Here is an 11,755-nt window from a genome sequence, read left to right as displayed (position 1 = left end):
ATAGAAGGAAACAGGATTGAGCGCCAAGGATTTGTCCGGTCTACACCCAGACCTGGGCCGTGAGAAGCTGGTCTTGGCCGCTGCCCTCCTTCACCATTCCTCCCGCCGCTTCTTTCCACCACCAGCACCTTCCCCGGTCCTTTCTCTCTCTCTTGCTGCCCGGCTCTCTTTCTCCGGCCACTCACCTATTTTTGAGTAACCTCCTCCTCTCCTCTTCCCATCCATCTGGCCCGTCTCTATCTGCGCCTCAGCCCTCACTCTCCATCTACCCTTGGGCAGCAACCCCAGCGCCTCCCAGGTCAGCCTCTCCAATACACCCGAGCTCCCTTCGGTCCCAGAGGTGCTCAGCCTGCGCCCAGCCACCCTCGCCCCCGGCTCTGAAAGATGGGGCAGGCGCCGGGATAGCCCTGGGAAAGGACACTTCTGCAAACATTTGCGCGAACCCTTGCCACCATTCCTTCCCTATTCTCATCTGAATGTCTAAACCCAAGGTTCATAATTTTGGGGAAGGGTCTTGGATTCCTTTGAGAAAAACAAATGCACATACACAGTGCAACCGTCTGCAACACAGTGCAGAATTTCAGGGCGTTTGCGACGCCCACCTAAAAACTTCTCTCAAGGTCAGAGTTGGTTGAGATATCCAGCGCGGTGGGTAAGGGTGTTCCCCTCTCCTTCCCCGCCAGGAATGGCCTGTGCGACCGGGTACGAAACTCCCTTCCCGGTGGATGCCTCCCCGAACCGGCCACTTTGACCTCCTGAAGTGACTCTTTTGTTGCAGGGGGCACTCTGATCAACTTCCTAATTTTTTTCGCTGCCTCGGTTGGCTTTCCCTACGGACTCTGCCATCTGCTTTTTTAATTTCGTTTTTGTCTTTACAGTCTATTTCGTACAGCCTGAGCAGAATTTAGGCTGATTCGTTTTCGCGGGTACAGCCCCGATTCCACCACCGTTGGTTTACCTGTCCTGAATACGAAGTGCGACTATTAAACGGCTAAACTGATCCACAAGCCACTTGAAAATCGATCTTTTTGTGTGTGGTTCCCCCCACCAGACATACACATTCTCGTATCCAGAATCAGGGTCTGATTCATCTGTGCAAATCCCTCTTTTGTAAGACTCAGTTTCCTCATCTGGACAAGCTGAGTACAAGTTGGGAGGGTTTCCTGGGGCTTAAAGGAATTGATGTTCTTAAAACACTTAGCCTGTGGGGCCCCTGGTAAGCTCAGAGTAAAGGGAAGATATCGTTGGTAGCGTTATAATTATTAAATAAGTCGGTTCCCAGCAAATGTTTGTTGGATAAAGGTATATCCACAAAGATCTTTGGGCTAGAAGTTGACAGACCAAAATTCTAGCTCCAGCCCTGCATTTGCTAAGCTGATCTGGCAGATGAGGTTGCTCTGAGCCTCAGTTTCCTCGTGGGTGAAATGCGGTTAGAGCAGCCGCCCTGCGGGGTAGAGGACAGGCACTTGGGAAGACGGGAGGTGCCTCCCAGATGTCAGGGATTGTACTTTCAGATCAGTCAGATTTCATTCCCGACTCTTGGGCCCCTGAGATGTAGATTCTCAAGAAGCGCTCTGGCTCTTTGTGGCCATGGCTAAATCGACAGCCCTCTCTGTCCATACGGTTTTATCTCTGTGCACTCAGCCTGCAAATCTTGACTTAGTTGGTGTTGCAACTCAGTTCCCAGCCATGTCTGGAACAGAGTTATGGGCTCACATTGCAGAGCCTGCTACTCGAATTCCTGGGTTAAGTCTGATTGGACCCCTAGGCATTCTCTTCCTCCTCCTCCTCCCTGCAGCCTGCTGGCCTCTGGCTGTTCCCCAAAGCTGCAGCTCTTAAGGTGCTAACACCTGAGCAAGGATCTGACTCTCAATGGGAAACCTGAGCCCCCTCTCCCATTTATTTATAGGCACCAGATTGTCTTGTCTTCCTAGCTCCTTCCATCTTTTCCTGGAAAGAAGATGGAAAGGGATCCAGCCCCTGGACAGTAGACATCCCACCCCACTTTCACCCCAGGCCCCCTTTCACCCCACCTGGTCCTGACCCGCAGCCACCCGGGTTTCCCAGAAGCAAAGACCCTCCATCTGCCAGGCACTCATCCGCATGAAATTCAACCGCAATGCAGTTGTCTCAGAAAACTCAGCTGCTCTGACGTCCTGCACTGCCTGGGTTTCTGCCTCTGACTCAGGGCACTTTCTTTTCTTCCAGATACCCCTCTGCTTTTGTTCCTTTGATTCCAGCCCTTTCCATTTCCCACTTTCTAGATGTTTCCTTACTTAATGGTGCTCATGATCTGTTGACGTGACTGCCAAGATCACCACTGCCCACTGCCATGTTTTCATCTCACCTCAAAGTTGAACCATGCAGCCCACTGAGATCTGCCCAGGACTTGGGCCATTTCTACTCCTTTCCCTCATTCCACTAAAGGGGTAAACGGACAGATTTTGCCACAAGTGTCTGTCTCCCATTCTTGCCGCCCCTCTGCTTCTCATGCCTCATTTTAGTCAGCAATCCACTTTGTACCTGGAGCAGCCTTATTGGTCTCCATGCTTAGAGTAACCAGCATTTATTTACTGGGCACCTACTATGTTCCAGGTGCTTCACACAAATATCTCTAATTTTCATGAGCATGGAACAAAGTAGTTGTTATTATGCCCCCATTGTACAGATGAGGAAGCCGAGGATTAAAGAAGTTAAATGACCTGCCCAAGATTACAGAGCTGTTAAGAGACAGAAGGAAACTGAGTCCAGATCTGTCAGGCTCTAAAGCACACGTTCTGCCTGCTGTTCCATCCAGCCTCACTATGGCAGCAGTGATGGCCCTGGCAGTCCGGCTCCCCTATATCCTGAAGGTGGAGAGGACGACATTTTTAAACTATTCCCCAGATCAAGGCCATCAAGATGCTGTTACTAAGATAGGACAAACTGGTCCCATCTTGGATTGGATTGCTGTGGTCTCTTCCAAACCTCAACTGTCCCTCCATGGAGATTGCACTATAAGAATATAGATATCTGCATTCTTATAGTGCAGAACACTATAAACTGTTCTGCCCATAAAAACTGTCCAGTGCAAACCCTCATTTTGCTAGTAGGGGAAATTAAACCCCAGAACAAGGAGGCAAGTAGCTCAAAGTCACACAGGTTAGAAGCAGAGCAGGGAGCAGAACCCCAATCTCCTGATTCCTGGTCTCCTAGTTGCTCAAGCTTCTTTTCTCCCATCCCCCACTTCCAGGCTGCACTCAGCCAACTGCGAGCTGGTGATCACGGACACTAACACCTTCCTCATATCCCCTCCTCTCCCCCACACTCTTCAAGCCTCCTGGGAAACTGGACAAGGTCCAGAGCTGGAGCCAAATGGTTTTCTTTCGTTCATCCTTTATTCACTGAACTAACATTTACTGAGGGTCTACCCAGGGCCAAGCACTACCCTGAGCACTAATTCTATTATAAACCCAAATGTCCCTATAGCATCACAACCACTCTTGGTCTGAAAGATGAGCCCAGCTGAGGCTAGTGCATTTGTGTGTGTGTGTGTGTGTGTGTGTATGTATCTACAGATGTGTGTATCTACAGATGTGTGTGTACCCACCATGCCTGTGCGTAACCACCACACCAGTGTGTACCTACCCACCAGTGTGTACCTTTGGGGCTTGAATGTGGGGTGTCTGTCCTCTCTCCTCCATCATAAAGGGTGTTCCCCACAGGCCATGCACAGCGGTTTCTCCCTTATGACTTCTGCAGATATGCTCTCATGCATGAACTTCCATGTGGTGAGTGTGTGCCTTGTATGTCTGTTATATTAGCCCATCTTTTTCCTCAGAATGAAGTCCCCAGTCATCTATTAACCGGTGAAAGTGGTGAATCACCACTCCACTTCTGCCTCAGATCTCAGCCCAGTCCGGAGACCTCAAGGAACCCTCTTTCGTTCTCCATGCATCCACTATCTCCCTCTTAGGTCCCCCTCCCCAGTACAGAGAGAATCAAGCCTTTTAACCCCTTCTCAATGATCCCCACTTTAGAGTGAAGACCTGATCCTCTTGTCCCCTGAACTGGACAGGGAACAGCCCCTCTTACCAGTCCATGGAGCCCAGAGTTGGCAGCGGCAGTGAGGGGCAAGTGGGGGTGATGGAAGAGCCAAGCTTTATAAAGGAGGCAACAGTCAGAGCCAGAGTGGGAGGTAAGAGACTCGGGCAGGGATGCTGCCAAGTCCTCACGGCCTCGGAAGCTTCTAGGATAATCCAGGAAACAGTGGCCCCCGGCTCTCCTGGGGGAGCGGTGGTGCTGAGATCTGAGTCTCTGAGGTCTGCCAGGAAAGGAGGATTTCGGCTGGAAGAGGCAGCTGAGGGTGGGGGTGGGGATTGGGGTGGGGAGGAGCAGGACATCCTTCCCTCCCCAGAGGCTGGCCAGGTGGTGGGAGAGGGACAAAGGTGGTGGGAGAGGGACAAAAGTGGTTCTTTCAGGATGGAGGAAATGAGAGCATCGCCAGGGGAGAGAGCTGGGATGGCTGGAACTCTCCAAATTCCAACCCCCTCCTTTTGTTTCCTCCATGGACATGGTGGGAGAGAAAGAAGTACCACTTTTAAGACCTCACACACACACACACACACACACACACACACACACACACACACTCCCCTTCACATGGTCCCTCCCTGCAGAAGCTGAAGCAGGTCTCTCCTCCTCTGCTGGAGCCTTGTCCCTCCTCCCTTTCCTTTGTCTCCTTTTCAGTTACTTCTCAACTTGGAACCACCAGGAGGGTCCAATAGAATTCACATTTTGGATCTGGGATCTCTCATTGTCAAATAGGGAGGGAAGACCCACTCCCTGACTTAGGGTAGCATGGGGCAGCTTGGAACGGACAAGAGTTCACCTAGAACCAGAGGCAGAGCCCAGCCAAGAACTTTCATGGATAATTCAGGAATCCCAGAACTCCAAGAGAGTGAAGAGGCTGGGAACATGGCCTGGAAAGGGAGAAGGGGCCTGGAAGTGAATTTAGGTGGACCCCCATCGTCCCCAACGAGTTACGTGAACTGAATTTTAGGCTAATAGGAGCATGTCCTGGAGCAGAGAGGGACAAAAGACCAGGAAGGGGAAAGCAGATGAAACAGGGTAAGACTGGTTTCCCAAAGCACTCTGAAACTAGGAATTATGACCCACATAGGAGAGTGGCCTGGAGACTTTTCTCGTGACCACTTCCCATTCAGTCAGGGCATCTTCGCCCTGAGCTCTTGTACTGCTCCTCCCCACACACCCCTAGAAATCTCTAGACTGAAGATTCCCAGTCCTCTCATTAGCTTTTCAGTAATTATCCTGTAAAGGCCCCAACAGGTCCTTCCTCTACCCATTTCAGAGGTGAGAACATTGAGGCCCTTAAGAGTGTGAAAAAAACTCAGCAGAAAGCTACTCATCAGGCAGGAGAGAGTAGAGTGGTGGGGGACTTAGGAGGCAGAGCTGCACCCTTTCCTTTAATCCCAGGGAAAATTAAGAGGACAGGGCGTGAGTACAACTCCCTGGGGGAGCCCAGGTGTCAGGACGGAGGCAGGCTCCAGGGAGGGGCTTCCCTGGCCCTCCCCACCTTCCAGCCCAGAAAATCAGAGTGAGGGGGGAAACAAGGCGAGGAGACCACACAGGTGGAGTAAATAATGTTAATACGGGAGCATTATCACTAGGGCATTTCCTCATGGATAAATGTCTCAAATACCAAAGGATGCCTCCAAATTATAGTTAATTACAGAGTTGATTTGCATAAATTATAAGGTGAGCATACAAATTCTTTCAATCGGTTCCATATGCTTAGGTAGCAGGTCCAGTCCAAAATGGGAGAATCTTGTGGGGTGGGGGGTTGGGCAGAGGAAAAGGATGAAGCCCTTGGCCTGGACCTGCTGGCCCACACCCCTCCCCAGCTCTCTGATCAGTAAAGAGTGCGTGGAGACCCTGCCTGGTTTGCGGGGAGGGGCTTTACCCGGATCCTGGTTCACCTGGACCCTGTCTGGCAGGAGACCCCCTTACCTCCTCTCCATTCGCACCTTGGAACAAAGTGCTCTCCCACCACCAGTCATGAGGTAGGCAAGTGGGGGGGGCAGTGCCCAATGGGGCCTCAACCTACATGTCAGGGGTGGGACTCTGGAGCCCAGGCGTTCAGAGGAAAGAGACAGCAGGGTTCGGGGTAGATTCAAGCCCCTCTCTTGCTCTCAGCTCCCCCTGCAGCCACCCCCACCCAGCTCCAGCTCACTCCCAGAGCCAACCTTCCAATCCCAAGTTTGATGTTGCCGCTGCCTGCACCTTCCAGGCGGCTCCTCAGAGGCTCAGACGCCCAGACTTTTGTCTCCAGTGCCTGGGCCCATTTCCTCTGCCCTCGCCTCCCAGCCCCGCCTCCTCCCTCACCCACCTCTAGCTGCTAAGACTCTACTTCCTTCTCCAGCTCTCTAATGTGTCCCTCCCTCCCTCCTGGCCCCCATTCTCACCCAGAGGCCTGTCTCCCACTCTTCTCTCCACCTCTGTCCTCCTCCCCCAGCCTCCCTCCCCCAGAGATCCCGGGTCGCCCCTACACTCAGCTGTCAACTTTGCTTTTTCCCTCCCATCAAGAGCTTTCTGCTGCCCAAGCTGCTTACCCTCCTGCCCTCAGATTTTCCTAACTCGTGCCATCCCCCAAATCCTTACTGTGTGTAGTTCTCTAATTTTTTTCCATGTACCCGCTCCAAAGGCAGAAGTTACTGGATTAGATTGGGGGTTGGGGGAAGGAGGAGGCTGGGCTAAGGCCCCCAGATGTGCGCAGGTGAGAGTTTACCTGAGAGAGAGAGAGAGAGAGAAGAAAGGAATGAAGAAATAGCCTAAAATGGTTTTTGGTACTTGGTAAGTGTGGCTTAAATATTTGTTGAATGAATGAGCGAATGAATGAGTTGGAAATGAGCACTGATGTGTGAAAATTCTAGAGAGGTGCCAACTTGGTGACAGGAATTACTTTTTTTTTTTCCTGACAGAGCACAGCGAGGATTTATTAAGTGGTAGGTAGTTCGCTCTGAGGGGGACAGCGGGCCCACCTGGGTGAGTAGCTGCCAGGAATTGCTTCTCATTTGGATTATTTTTTAGGTCTCCTATGGGTTTTCTCCCACTTCTCTGCCCACCTACCCAAGGTGTCCCGCAGACCAATACCAGATTAATCATCTTGAAATGTCCCTCCACCTTGGCACACTTCATCTCAAACACGTCCGATTGGGGCTCTTCCCTGGTGGCACAGTGGTTGAGAGTCCGCCTGCCGATGCGGGGGACACGGGTTCGTGCCCCGGTCCGGGAAGATCGCACATGCCACGGAGCAGCTAGGCCAGTGAGCCATGGCCGCTGAGCCTGCGCATCCGCAGCTTGTGCTCCGCAACGGGAGAGGCCACAACAGTGAGAGGCCCGCGTACCGCAAAAAAAAAACCAAAACATGTCCAATGGCTCCCCAATTCTAGCCATGACATTTAAGACCCTCCTACTGGGCCTCCATCACCTTCCCGGCCTGCACTTGCAATGGTCTTTGTACAGAGCCTCCAGCCCAGCCCACTGGACTTAATCTTCACTAAACATGTCTAGCCTTCCTAGTTTGCTCCAACTATTTCCACCCCTGTCACCCCACCTGCCCTCAAGAAAGCTTCTCATCCTCCAAGCTCCAGCCTCATGCTTTCTCTATGAAGTCTTCTCTCACCAGCACGTCACTGGCTTGCTCCTGTGAACTTCCCTAGCACTGATTTCCACATGCCCTGTTTCCACAGAGTTGTCTTATCTTCCCTACTGGTCGGTAGGCTCCTGAAGGGCAGGAACCATATCCTTTTCATGCCACACAGTCCTTAGCTCAGCACCTTTCTTTGAGAAGGGGCAGATAGGGCACAGATGAGTGAATGGAAAAGTGCTTCCCTGGAATCAAAGCTTCCAGAAGCTCCTCAGTCGGGGAGGGTAATGGTGAAGGCAGAAACCTGGGTAGGGAGGGAAGACACAACAGAAGCCTTGACACCCAAAGATTCATGAAGGAACCGAGTCCAGCTTCCCCACCAGCTGTCCCATCACCTAGCCCCTCCCCTACTTGTGTGATGGAGGTTGAAAGACCTAGCAAGATGTCTGAGACATGAAGGGTTGGGGTGAGAGCTGGGAGAGAGTGAAGCGCTCTGCCCTGTCAGCCTGCTTGGAACAAAGAGTTGGAGGTTTGGGACAAAAGGAGCAAGGATAATGAGTGGGAGCTGGGAGAAAGGGCTGGCTAGACAGCAGCGATGGAGAAAAGAAGAGGCAGAAAAAGCAGAATCCTCTTTGTCCCTCTGTGGGCAGTTAAAATTCTTCTTACCAGGGTGGCAGGATCCTGATCATGTCATGCCTCAGCTCAAAATCATTCAATAGCTCCCCATTCCTTGCAAGAGAAAGTCTGTACCCTTTGTCCTGGAATTTAAGCCCCATTTCCCCATCTGGTCTCAGCCTACCTTTCCAACCTCAAACCTCTCACTCCCCAGGCTCCAGCGACAGGGGGCTTCTACTCCATCCTATTGTTCATACAGTTTTACACCCTATAGTCTTCTTTGTCTGAAATGTTCTTCCCCATTTCCCTGCCTGTGAACTCCTATTGATCCTTCGAAGCCCAACTTATGTGTCCCCCTCATCTATGAAGACTTCCCAGTTCTCCAAGTTACCCTTTTCTGTGTTCCTAGAGTTCTAACATATAGAGGCCTTAACATTGCCTGATGGTTGATACGATTAGTTGTGTGTGTGTGTCAGCTCATGAGCCCCTTGAGAGACTGGAGTTTTCTCTGTTCATCTTTGTATCCCCCCAGCATCTCGTACAATGACTAGTGCTGAGTGTGCAATAAATATGTGTTGCACTGAATTGAATTGCACCCTTTGCAGAGAATGGGCTGCCAGGCCGGGGGTTGGTGGGTTCTCTATAAATCACATTGTCGCAGCCATCCAGAGTTTGCCTCATGGGCATCAAGATGTGGCACCAAAAACACAAAAGCATGCCTTGACCCTTTGTCTTTCACCCCTCACTGTGCCCAGGGCCCTGTCAGGAATCCAAGATCAGGCTGGTGGCCGAGGCTTACTGAGAGGTCCAGCATCTTGTGTCGTGGCCAGCCGGGCACTGCCACCAACCTGCAGCCAGGGTCACCCAGACAACCTCCAGCTGGATGCCACGAGAGGGGAGTTAGAGGGGAGGGCTGGGATTCAGGAGCTGGCAGGCGAAATCTGACAGGGAAGGGGGAAGGCAGGCAGTGCCCTGGAAAGGGGGCCAGTCTCATTGTTGTGGTCTGTCTGAGAGATTCCTCCCCTTTTTAATTTGCTTCCTGATTGAGGGGTTGGCTCTGCCTGCCCAGCTCCCCAGTCATTATCTGCTGCTGGTGGCTCAGGTGCTGGCGAGCCTGGCATGGCCCCTAGGTTATTACCTGGAGCTCCGGGGGTGGCAGAGGGCTGCCCCTCTGGCCAGGGCGGGGGCCTGTCTGGAATTTGCCCTGATCCTACCACCCACAGGGCAGCCATATTGACGCCTATCATAGTGGACATGCTCGCACAGCGGGGGCATGGGCTGCTTTTATGGGAGACAGCTGGTCCCAGGGGGACTTTAAAGTCTAGAATAAGCTTCATCTGTAAAGTCCCTACAATATTGATTTGGGAACCTGAGACACATAAGAGGTGGGTGCTAAAGCACCCAAAGTCGGAGTCCTTCCCCAAAGGCTAGTGAAAGGTACTCAAGTTAGACATCAAGAAGAACTTCCCAGCCATGTTGAGAATAAGAAACAGAGGGCAGTGAAGTTTGGTGATTCCCACCCTGAATTCCCCCTGTTCTGCAGCATTCAGAAAACCAAGAGTCATAGAGGGGAAGGAATATCATTGATCCGAGAACCTGTGATGATGAGAACCCAGAATCTAGAAACCCTCTATAGTGTGGGCGCAGGGGGCTCAGGCTCCTCACTGAGCACCCTGGAATATGACACCGCTGACCTCTGCCCAGTGTCCCTGAACACAGCCTAGAAACCTACAGGGGAGGGCACCCTGGCCTCTCCCTCTCTCTGAGTCCCCCAAAGCTCTGGCCCTTTGCCCCATCCCTGACTGGGCCTGTGGGCTTCAAGGACAGAAGACAATACCAAGACGAACAGGAAGTGCTGAATTAGAGACATGAAGTTTGTTGTTTTAGAGGGCGCCCAGCGCCAAGCAGCGGTGCCAGGTTGGCAGCCGGGACCCTGGCGTCTGCCTGCTCTCCAGGCAGCAGCTGCCCCTTCCCACCCTCGCTCAGGACCTCGGCAGGAGGACTCCCTGGAGAGGAAGGGAGTGGGGGGAGATGGGGCATGGCAGGGAAGGGGTTAAACAAGAGATTCTTTCTTCCTTCACCAGCTGACTTTTTGCAGTGTTACCTCTGATTCATATTGGGCATCTAGTCACTCATTCGACAGATGTCTGTAAGTGCCTGCTTTGTCCTAGGAACGTGCTAAGCACAGCCCCTTCCCCCTGTAGCTAACATACTCCTTGCTGGAGGCAGGCGGTTTTGTTCATCGCTCCACACTCCCAGTGCCTGGAAAGGTAGGTGCCTGGCACTCTATGAAAGCTTTATGAGTTTGCTGAATGGACTAATGGAAGGATGGATAGGTGGAAGGAAGGAAGGAGGGGGCCATTAGAATGAGTCTAGGGGGGGTCCATGATTTTTCAGTCTACTGGACTTCTTAGTGGGGGCACCGGTGATCCACAGGTGCTCTCCTCCCCATCCTGGCTGCCCCAAATAAATCTTTTTATTTATTTATTTTTGCTGTACGCGGGCCTCTCACTGTTGTGGCCTCTCCCGTCGCGGCGCACAGGCTCCAGACGCGCAGGCTCAGCAGCCATGGCTCACGGGCCCAGCCGCTCCGCGGCATGTGGGATCTTCCCTGACCGGGGCACGAACCCGTGTCCCCTGCATCGGCAGGCGGACTCTCAACCACTGCGCCACCAGGGAAGCCCCCAAATGAATCTTTGAGTCTTGACGCCAGTAGGTGGCCATTGTCCATTCTCTTGCCCAGATGCCACCTGGGAATTCAACTTCTAGGCTGCAATCAGAGAGGATGAGGAAGGAGGGCTGATCAGGAAACGTGGGTGGTCCATGGGGTAAAGCCCACCAGGCCACGACAGTCCCGTCCCTGGGCATCAAGGTGCTAGTGGTCTCCCAAGCCCGGAGCTGTTGGCCCTCCAGGGCCCTGGTGAGCCGCCCTCTGCCCAGGCTCCCCTGCTCCCTCCGTGGTGGCACCAGGTAAGGCTCGGGGCATGGCAGAAGCTGAACTGAGAGCCACCCCACCTTGTTCCCGTGGCTCCATCCCCCATCCACACCCAAGAGGTGAGATCCTGGCGCAGTTCACATCTGACAGCCTGGCATTGACTCATGCCAACGGCTTGGAAGCTGCAGTAATTAGAAGGGAAGAGGGAGAGAGGGGGAGAGAAGGAGTGCGAAGGCAAGCTCAGGAGAAACCTTCTCTTGCCTGCCGCAGGGCAAACTACTTCAAACGAATTCGTTTCGCTCTTGTGAAACTGAAGACAATTTCCTTTTCTGTCATAAAACAAATTATTGCTCATCAGAAGTGCTGGGCTAGTCTCTCTCCCTCCGGAGGGTTTTCTCCTGCTCCCGTGCAGGGCCCCAGGTGGGCAGGAAGATGGGAGTGTCAGGGGAGGGGGCCCAGGGAACAGGAGGCACCTGAGGAGGGGCAGGGAAGGATGTGTGGAGAGATTAATGTCCCCATCAGGACTGAAACAGCACTCTGTCCTCCTTGTCAAGCTC

This window comes from Delphinapterus leucas, chromosome 19, assembly GCF_059928025.1.
Source record: "Delphinapterus leucas isolate spDelLeu-1000000601 "Yukka" chromosome 19, BTC_Dleu_Yukka2, whole genome shotgun sequence".
Lineage (NCBI taxonomy): Eukaryota > Metazoa > Chordata > Mammalia > Artiodactyla > Monodontidae > Delphinapterus > Delphinapterus leucas.
Note: the sequence above shows the minus strand (reverse complement) of the source record.